The sequence below is a fragment of the Hemicordylus capensis genome, chromosome 3 (genome assembly GCF_027244095.1).
Source record: "Hemicordylus capensis ecotype Gifberg chromosome 3, rHemCap1.1.pri, whole genome shotgun sequence".
Taxonomy (NCBI): Eukaryota; Metazoa; Chordata; class Lepidosauria; order Squamata; family Cordylidae; genus Hemicordylus; species Hemicordylus capensis.
In genome coordinates, this window is record NC_069659.1 from 352,946,083 (window position 1) to 352,956,917 (window position 10,835).

The following is a 10,835-nucleotide window of genomic DNA, read 5'->3' on the forward strand; positions in this document are numbered from 1 at the left end:
AGTCTTACTGAACCCAGGGCTTTCTGTATGCAAAATCTGTGCTTATTATTGCAATGCCTTATTGGTACTAATATCTTATTCATACTTCTTTAAAATAGTTATGTGTGGCCACCTAATGGCGCAGCGGGGAAATGACTTGACTAGCAAGCCAGAGGTTGCCAGTTTGAATCCCCACTGATATTTCCCCCAGACTATGGGAAACATCTATACGGGCAGCAGCGATATAGGAAAGATGCTGAAAGGCATCATCTCATACTGCGCGGGAGGAGGCAATGCTAAACCCCTCATGTATTCTACCAAAGACAACCACTTCCAAAATGGCTCAGGGCGGTTTACAATTAAAACAATACAGTTAAAACCAATTAACAATTAAAACAGAGATTATAAAAACACCATAAAACAGCAATTAAACAATGAAAACAATTTAAAAACCAGGTTACAACATTAAAAACCCTTTACAACAGTTAAAAAACCCTGGAAGGCCAGGCCAAACAGTTAGGTTTTAAGGGCTCTCCTAAAAGCCAATAAAGAGTTCAAATTATGGATTTCTGCATTCCACAGTCCAGGAGCGGCTACAGAGAAAGCCCACCTGTGAGTCGCCACCAGACGTACCTCCTCAGATGACCTTAACGTGCGGTGGGGATCATGCAGAAGAAGGTGCTCTCTAAGGTAACCTGGACCTAAGCCGGTCCTAGTCCTACCTAGCCAGGAAAACAAACAAATGGATCCTAGGACAAATCAATCCAGAATTTTCACTCAAGGCACAAATGACCAGGCTCAAACTATCATACTTCAGACACATGATGCGAAGACCCAGCTCCCTTGAGAAGTCCATAATGCTGGGGAAAGTTGAAGGAAAGAAGAAGAGGATGACCAGCAGCAAGGTGGATGGACTTGATCACGACAGCAATGAATGCACCACTGAGAGACCTTAAAGGCCGAGTTGAAGACAGGTCATCCTGGAGAGAATCTATCTATGTGGTCGCTAAGAGTCAACTTGAATCAACTTGACCGCACTTAATCAATCAATTTGTTTAGCAGCTGACTGGGCTTGAACCCGGGGCCTGCTCTCCCACTGAGCTCCAACTACCAGGACAGCAGCCACCAGCCCTATTTCTGAGGCCAGGCAGGTTTCCTTTTTACCACTGATGCAATTTAGCACTTCATTAAATGAAATTAAGCACTGGTTGCAGCCATTTACTCTTCCTCGAGAGCGCCTCATTAGCTAATCACTGGATGAAATTAATGCACAAAGTCTTGTCACCCATTGAACGGCCACCAGGTAGAGCTGCTGAAAGGGAAGCTCTGGTTGATGGGAATTGTAGTCCAAAAACATCTGGGGACCCATGGTTGAGAATGCCTGCCCCGTTCCATTCCATCAAAGCTTAACCCTTCACTTTAGCAGCTCTCACCAGGGTAGCCAAGCCCATATTTCTGCGCTGGTCATTTTGGGAGGGTTGCCAGGTCCTCACCCAGAAACAGTGCTATCTCTTTACAAATTCTGAGACTGAAGCTACTGCAAATCTTACTACAAGCCTCCAAGGATCCCTTTCCTCACCTTTCCCTCTTGCCCACTGAGAGGCTACATTAGAACAACATCTGCTTGCCACCATAGGCAAAGCAGGAGGGTGGGCTTGGGAAGAACAAAGGTGGAAGTGGGAGGAGAGCTGGTCTTGTGGCAGCAAACATGAATTGTCCCCTTTGCCAAGCAGGATCTACCCTGGTTTGCATTTGAACAGGAGACTGCATCTGTGAGCACTGTGAAATGGGGCCGCTCTGGAAACAGCACCTGCCTACTTCCATGCAAAGGTTCCAAGTTCCCTCCCTGGCAGCATCTCCACGATAGGGCTGAGAGAGACTCCTGCCTGCAGCCTTGGAGAAGCTGCTGCCAGTCTGTGAAGACAATACTGAGCCAGATGGACCAAGGGTCTGACTCAGTAGAAGGCAGCTTCCTATGTTCCACAATAACTGCAATCTCCGTAAATGCCTCTGAGCTTTTAAAGAGACCAGGTTCGGACGAGAACCTGGCACCCCTGCATTCTTAATTACAGCATTCCTTACAGCAGAGCTGAAGGAAACAAACAGTCACACCAGCTCACAGTTAAGGCATTTTTAATTACTTACATAGATTAACCCTAAAACCCCTAATTACCCATGCCATGTGGATTAATCCACAGCTTCCTTCCTTCCTTCGCCATACTTCTCCTAGCATGGAAGTCTGGAGGTCTCTTGGCATTCTTTGTGATGTGGAGCAGAGATAGGTGCATTCACACTGAATTTACCACTAGTTTGCTGCTGGAAATACATCTTTCAACAACAGGATCACACTTGGCCATCTGCATTTGGTGCAGATTTAGAACTAGAAGCAGGATTGTCAGCTAGTAACCCAGAGGGTGGGTTCACACATGTGTTTGTGAGGATTTACCAAGTAGGTATGGGGCGAACCAGAGGTGCTATGCCGCATGTCGTGAGAACCCGGGGATTTTTGGCAACTTTCAGCAATGTACGGGCTGGACTGGACCTTGTCAAGCCAACGCCAAATCCTGGTTACAGAAGTCGGTTTACAGTCTGTTTGGCGTGCTGCCAACTGGAGACTAGCAAAAACGCCCCAGGCACGCACGATACATTTTGATTGATGTAAAACTGGGGGCTCAGTTAATCAAGAAGCATTTTTGAAAGATACCCCTGAAAACTATTTTTAATACAAGAACTTTTTTTTTAAAAAGCCATGCTGTCTTAGAGGGATTCTTCCTCCTCTGAGAAAGATGAGAATGCATCTCCTAAGGTGAGATGTGTATGCATCATCTACTACAGGGATTACCAACCTTGGGTCACCAGATGTTGTTGGGCTCCAACTCCCATCATCCCTAGCCACACTGGTCAATGAGTTATAGTCCAACAACAGTTGATGACATATGACATATTTTGAGCATTGCTCAATTTTGCAGCACCATCTACTGGTCATTTTGCTGCCAATCCGAGATAAGAATCATGTCTTAAGATGCAGTTCTCATCACCAATTGGCAGCAAATGGACAGCAGGTGGCGCTGCAAAATTGAACAACAGCTAAAGACATCGTATAAAGGCCATGTAGATAAGCAGATGGAACCTCCCCTTTCAAACACAGTATTTCTTCACCTGAAAACATTCCAGGAGTGACTTTGGGAGATTCACAACAAACCACCTTCTTCCACAAATGCCTTCTGTATTAAGATCTAGAAATCACTGGACTCCACTGCTCCTCTGTCAAGCTATGCCCCCAATCCAAGTAGCTCCCTGCCCCCATGACCTGCTTTTTGAAACAGAAGAATTCCATTTGCAGAACCTCACTTGCGTCTAATCTGCTCTTACATTAGGCAGGCATTTTAGAGTTAGTTGATGTTTAGAAGTGTCAGCTGTAACTGTTGTGTTGTTGTTTTAGGAATGTATGCTGTATTTTTTAAGTGTGTTGTGCACACAGCTTTGAAAATCCAAATAATTAATACATTATTAGAATCCTAATTGTTAATAAAGAATAATTCTAAATTATTATTTATTATTATTCTTTTATTCTATTATTATTATTATTCTATTCTATTCTTCTTCTTCTTCTTCTTAATCATTAAAATTATTATTAAAGGAGGAGAGCTGGTCTTGTGGTGGCAAGCATGACTTGTCCCCTTAGCTATGCAGGGTCCACCCTGGTTGCATATGAATGGGAGACTTGAAGTGTGAGCACTGCAAGATATTCTCAGGCGATGGAGCCGCTCTGGGAAGAGCAGAAGGTTCCAAGTTCCCTCCCTGGCAGCATCTCCAAGATAGGGCTGAGAGAGATTCCTGCCTGAAGCCTTGGAGAAGCGGCTGCCAGTCTGTGTAGACAATACTGAACTAGATGGACCAATGGTCTGACTCAGTATATGGCAGCTTCCTCTGTTCCTATTCATATAAAATAAAAATCTGCAACTGTATCCGTTTTGGATAGTTTTAGAATAGATCGTATTTGTTGCTGCTTTTAAAAAGTATAATAGCCACTGCAAAGAGCCCCAAATCTGATGAGGACTGGGGTAGAGAGTGTATGCCCCTTTGCTCCCATATTGCTTTCCCTCATTTCCCCCAAACAATGTTCTTTGCCGCAAGGAGAAACATACAGGTCAGCTCAGTAGTACAGCCTTGTTTTGCATGTGGAACCAGGCCCGTAGCCCGCTGGTGGCATGGTATGTACCTGCCACACCAAACAATTCTCTGTCTTCCCTAGCCTCACTGACTGTTTTCAGTAAACATTTTATAACCGGCCTCCCCTGACTTCTGCAATCCCCCCTCCACCACAAATTTTGAGGTTGGTTACAGGCCTGAGAAGTTCCCAAGTTCAGTCCCTGGCAGCATCTCCAGGTAGGGCTGAGAAAGTCCTCCGACTGAAACCTTGGACAGCTGCTGCTAGTCCGTGCAGTCAATGCCGAAGTGTTCCAATGTCTGACTCAGTAGGAGGCAACTGATGTGAAATCCTTTACTGCTGAAGTAACAAGAGAGTAAACAGTTATTCATTGAAAAGGTAGCTGTATACACATCGCACACTATCAGCCTGGGAGGATCACTATTCTATCATGTCGTGCTGAGTAATAAGTTTCTGGCTTCTGTGAAAAAAAGCACCCAGCCCATAAACTGAAATAATCTTGGTCCCTGAATCCGAGAGGGTAAATCAATCAGATATATCTTCCACCTCGGGATGCGTGGTTGTGTGCGCCTCTTGCGGTCTTGGGTGGGCGGGCAAACAGAGTTTGTTTGGCGCTCATGAAACTCTGTGCGTTTGCAGGGGCTTGCCTCGCACAAGTCTTCTGTGTGGCTGCTGCTTTGGCCTCCTTCTGAGGCTTTTCGGAAACTCAGAACTGCATCCGATCCGCTGCTTGTGGGGATTCAGTAAGAATCCTTTGAAAGAGTCATAGATAGGAGAGAGATGGTCAGATGTTCAACCCAGAGGAGCACCGAGGTAATTTTGGAGCCTGGACCTAAAGGCCTTTGGAGACACAGAGAGAGAGAGAGAGAGAGAGAGAGAGAATAAGCATCATCATGCTCCACCGGGCAACTGCACCACCCAGGACAGACTGAAGAGGATTGGGGCGGCGGGGAGGCAGGGCCTTTCAGCTCCAAAGTCTAGGGGTAAGAGCGCCTCTGGTTCAACCTGCTACTGTAGCTGACTGTAGGAAGCTCTTTTCTCTTGCTTGCAAGGGTTAGAAGACCACACACACCCCACACCCCACACCCCCACGGAACTCACAGGACACGTTCCCTATGTTCAGCCCAAGCATGGCTTCTCTTCATTGTAGCATGTTGGAGATAACACAGAAGTGTGGTCCAAATGCAGACTCACGTTCTAGCCGCTCCGGGTCTCTTGCCTGCTCGGGCATGAACCTGTTTTCCGAGCTGCTTCGGATTTGCACACAGAGAGAAACCACCAGCGCTGGGTCTTATAGGCAGCCTCTGCAGATGTGGCTAAACTCCGCCCCCGCTGGTGACATTTCCGTTCCCATAGCAGCTAATGTACTTGAGATGGAAAGGAGGGGCTGTTTGGAGCATGGGGGTGGACCATTCATGCACAGACGGACTAAAAACAGATGTCTGAGCCATCAGCTGGGACTCAGAGCCATGCAGGACTTTGTGGAAAGTCCACAGCATGCTTCCTTTTCCTCTGTGGTGGGTGAGCCAATGTCTCTGGGTCAGCATGGAAAGGCTGCCAGCCCAGAAACCTTGGCAGCTTCCCCGCCGTAGATTTCCAGAGATCCAGGCAAGCAGCAGCACGCCCTCGATTAGGCAAGAAGGCCAGACCTGGCCAGCCTTTATAGCTTTGGGTCTTTGGCCTTACTGACCCCGTTGACAGCTGGCTAGGGTGAGAGGTAGTTGGTCAAAAGCTTTAATCCGTCGGTGGTGCTTTTTCCAGGATTGCCATCCTCCTCTTTCACAGAAGGGGCAAACTGAGACCCGCACACACAGCGTGCTTTTTAAGGGCACACCTTTGCTTAAAACGTCAAGCAGCTGCAAGCCCCTTTGACTGGCATGGCTCTCTACACCAAAGAACTCTGGTTATGCAGACTCTGCCAAAGGGCTCAGCATCTCTGGCAAGGAATAATCCGTGCCTCCGGAGAACTAAAGTTCCAGGATTCTGTGCCACGGGTGTTCATAGGGGGTTCAGAGTGGTTTAACTGTTTAGCCTGCAGTTTTCTCATGTTGATTTTTGGGAGGCAGGGGTGGAGGGTGAATTTGCATTTGTTTTATGGGTCTAATGACAGGTAATAAGAGAACATCTTTGTCTTCTCCGCTATGAGCCCTGCCACCCATTGAGATAATCCAAAGCAGGGTTCCCTGTAACAGAGAATCCCAGTGTTGCTGACTACAATTCCCAGAATGCTCAGCCAAAGGCTATTTCAGCAGGGATTCTGGGAGCTGTAGTCAACAACATCTGGAAATCCCTGCTATAGGGCACACTGATCCAAAGCGGTGCGTCTACAGCTGCAACTGCAACAGCTCTCCAGAATGTGAGGCAAGATCCTTTTCCAGCCCTGCCACCTCTTTAACCGGAGATAGTGAGGGCTGGATTTTCTGCAGACCAGGCAAGAGGCTTTACACACAGGACTTCTGCCCCAAATCTCCTTCAGAAGAGAGTGTGTGCATTCACACACCAGCCAAACTTACCTCGAAGTCCCTTGGAGATTCTTGGACCCACTCCACTCACAAACTGGGCTTTGTGATGTGAATTCTGGCTTATCTCAACGTATGCCCAGGTTTTAAAAATGCTAGTTCTAAACTACTTTTTCTGAAAACTGATGTACAATCAATAGCATGATAAGAAGGATCTTTACAAATGCAGATCTATCTCTGCAGGGAGCAATCTCTCCCCCCCCCCCCCCCGCCATTGGCTAGAAGGAAAACACGGAGGCATGCCATGTGAACTTGCATCGAAACAAAACCCAAGAGCAGAGGGGAGGGGCTGCTGCCCTCAATGCTGTGAGTGTACTTCGAAGTGGCTTCGCTCAACGTTTACCCCAAAGCCTGAAGCCGAGTGTGAATAACTCCCGTGTGCTCCACCACAAAGCTACAGGATGGACCAAAGATGTGTATGTTGAACATGTCAGGTATAAGTAGGTTGAAATGGATTGTGTGGAGCTGCAGTCTGGACAACCTGAGTTTCAGCTGTGCCGAGCTACTCAAAAAGGTCAACTTGTCTTGCTATCAGCACATCCTGCCCCCCCCCCCAGATCATGTTATTGGGCTTTAAAGAAGCTTGCATGGCTTGCATGGAGGAATAGGAACACAGGAACTTAGGAAGCTGCCTTCTACTGAGTCAAACCCTTGGTCTATCTGGCCTGCTTAACTCAGGGCCCCCAACTGTTTTTGAACTACATCTCCCATAATCCCCAGCCACAGTGGCCAATAGCTAGGGATTATGGGAATTGTTGTCCAACATCTGCAGGAGGGACGAAGTTGAGCAGAGGCTTAACGTAAGGATAGCCCTTCTCGATCTGACCCAAGGCCTATCTAGTCCAGCATCCTGTTTCCCACAGTGGCCCACCAGATGCCTCTGAGAAGCCCATAGGCAAGAGGTGAGGGCATGCCCTCTCTCCATCTTGCTGTTGCTCCCCTGCAATTGGTACTGAGAGGCATCATGCCTCTGAGGCTGGAGGTGGCCTATAGCCACCAGACTAGTAGCCATTGATAGACCTGTCCTCCATGAATTTGTCTAAGCCCTGTTTAAAGACATCTAAGCTAATGGCCATCACCACATCCTGTGGCAGAGAATTCCTGGTCAGTCACTGACAACTCAGACCCTTTCAGTGTATATGTGAAGTTGGGTGGGGTTTGTTTTTTTTTTGCCTGAATATGCATCACTTGCTTCCATTGAACCTCGTTTGCCTTGGCTTCTCCAAAGTTGCGGGCAGGTGTCTCTCTCAGCCTTTTCTTGGAAATGATGCCAGAGAAGGAACTTGGAACCTTCTGCAGGTGCTCTTCCCATAGCGGCCCCATCCCCTAAGGGGAAATATCTTACAGTGCTCACATGTAGTTTCCCATCTATGATGGCAGGTAGACCTGTGATTGTGAGGGTGGATCGACCCACTCTCACAGTCACGGGTCCGCCCTCCATCACGGAGAAGGCTTTTCCCTCTTCAGACAAGTGAGTGATGGGGGCGGGAATGAGTGACGTGTCGGTGGCGGGACATCCTCCCCCTTCTCCCCGCTGCTCAGGGGTAGGGCAACCCTTCACCTTAACATCTGTAGGAGCCGAGATGCTCACCTAATTGCCCATAGGACAAATGGTAGCCTGAGATCCTGACGAAGCCACGACTGTCAACCTAACTGGGTTCCACAGAGGGCTGCCATATTCCAGCTTTCCAAATCCCAGTGCCTATTTTGCATATTATGTAAATTGGTGTGAAAATAATTTCTGAGCAGAATAGTGGCTGCAGGTTTTGCTCCATAACTCCACTTCTCCAAGGGCTAGAGCTTAGCTTTAAAAAAAAAGAAAGAAAGAAAAGAAAGCTGAAATCTGGGCAAATCTGGTGAGCTAAGCAATCTGGGTGAGATGCTTAACATCCGTGTGAAACCCAAAATTCTGTAGCAGTTTCCTGCACTGAGCAAGGGGGCAGGGGTGGACTAGAAGACCTCCAAGGTCCCTTCCAATTCTGGCATTCTGACTTTACCTTCCGAATCCAGGTTTAATGGCAATTTGACTGAGTCACCACTAGAGGGCAGCATCTCTCAGATTTTAAAGAATATGGGTGTCCCGGGCTCCTTTACTGGGCGTTTTGCAGATTAGCTGCTACAACCCCGGTGAAATGCTTCGGCTTGGCAGGATCGAATTGAAAACGATCCCCAGAATCTACAACGGAAAATACAGCTCCTTTTTTGCAATGGACATGCAAAGTTACAGCACTAAATCACAGCGATAAAATCAGAAACGAGGCATCCGAAATGTGAACGGCACCCTGCTGACTGCATAGGGACTGCAAGGTGTCGCAACACAGGAAGCACAGAAGCACACTTCGCAGACACGTTGTGACGCTCTTGTAGGGGTGAATCTGGAAATCGCCCTGCAGGGCATGGTCTGTGAAAAACTGCTCCCAAAGGAATAAAAGAATTAAAAATAAAGAGTCGGTGCTGCCTGATCACCATCTATTTCAAGAGTAGCTTAGTTATGAGTAGGGCAAACTGGGCGTGTACAGGAGGAGTGACCCATTCACATCTGTTGAGGAGGGCACAAATAATTCAGCCAGGTTGGGATGGGGGTAGGGACAGGCGACAGCACACGTTCTCCATCCTGGGCTCTGGTTAGAGTAGTACTCTCTGATGCAGGAACAGCTTCATTGACTGGTAGCAAAAGGTCTTAAAAAAGGAACTACAGGTCATAACCCAGCTCTGAACTGGGCATGATTGAACCCATTGATTAAGCCCCAATTTCAATGCATTTCAGCACACCTAATTCTGTGATGGACTGCAGACATTAACTCAAATACCCATATAGCTACTAGAAATCTGGACAACTGGGGTTCAAACCTAACCTCATCCATGAACTTAGGGGATGAGGTGGTGTAGGCAAATCTCTCTCTCTCTCTCTCCCCCCTTTGCAATGTGTGGGTAATAATATTGACTTACCTTAGCAGGTAGGTCAATTACAGATACAGGGCTCTACATGTGGGATTCTCTTATATTTAGCAGAGGGAGAGCAACTGGCCCTATCCAACCACAGCACAGCATCCCTCCAGTGGCTGTTGCTGGTGTCTCCCTTATGTTTCTTTTTAGACTGTGAGCCCTTTGGGGACAGGGGACCACCTCTCTACTTTGTTTTCTATATCCACTTCTTGGAGAACCTTTGTTGAAAAGTGATACATAAATATTCATAATTCTAGTTGTACAGGTACAGTTATGGTATCTGCATACATGCCACACGGATGCTAAACTGAATACACACAGATGCACGTTTGTCTGGGTTATACCATGAGAGCAGGCTTTAGCTCCCCTTGCCCATCAGGGACACAGACAGTGAGATGAAGAGTGCTCCTATATTATCCCGATTCTGACATTATGCTGTATGAGTATACAGATATCTGTACATTCGTACACATGTTTGTGTGAATGACTGTACATTTTAAATGTGAGCCTTCAAATGTACGGTACAGATAGGAAGTGACTTTTAGGGACATAGGCAGCTGCCATATACTGAGTCAGACCCTTGGTCCATCTAGCTCCAAGGTTGCAGGCAGGCATCTCTCGCAGCCCTATCTTGGAGATGCTGCCAGGGAGGGAACTTGGAACCTTCTGCTCTTCCCAGAGCGGCTCCATCCCCTGAGGGGAAGATCTTACAGTGCTCACACTTCTAGTCTCCCGTTCATATGCAACCAGGGTGGATCCTGCTTAGCTAAGGGGGCAAGTCGTGCTTGCTACCACCAGACCAGCTCTCCTCTCCACTTTTGTACCTGCGTGGAGCATAACACGTGAATGACTATACCTGTGTACAGACTGGTACCTTTGTACACTGTACTCTCGCTGTACGAATGTTGAACATAATATGTGAATGGGACTAATGATCTTTAGACATCCCCAATGAGAAGGCGGCAGGACATCCCTCCCGCCTCCACTGGGGCAGCTGAGAGTGCTACTAGGGCAGTCTCCGTCACAGAGCTCAGGAAACCCATTGATGCCTGACAAGTGGGGAAAACCCCCCTGACAAGTAATGTACCAACATAGCTTGTCGAGTACAATGTTTTTGTCTGGCTAGTGAACCGCGCCAATGTTTCTTGATCCCTGCCCCACCGGATGTGGAACTGCAGGCATTAAGAACCATTAAAGCGTGTGTGTTTGTGTGTCCATGT

General features: G+C 47.4%; 1 long non-coding RNA gene across 3 annotated transcripts in view; it reads right to left on the reverse strand.

The window, feature by feature from the left end:
- LOC128350603 (uncharacterized) overlaps positions 1-5,449 on the reverse strand; it is a 30,578-nt gene extending 25,129 nt beyond the window's left edge. The window contains exons 1-2 of one of the 3 annotated variants that reach the window (XR_008319356.1): positions 5,252-5,431; positions 4,325-4,990 (exon numbers count right to left, since the gene is read on the reverse strand). This is a non-coding gene — a long non-coding RNA (uncharacterized LOC128350603). Of the gene's footprint in view, positions 1-4,324; positions 4,991-5,251 lie in introns of all 3 variants that reach the window. The other 2 variants (XR_008319355.1, XR_008319357.1) reach the window with 2 other exon arrangements.
- Positions 5,450-10,835: the final 5,386 nt, after the last annotated feature.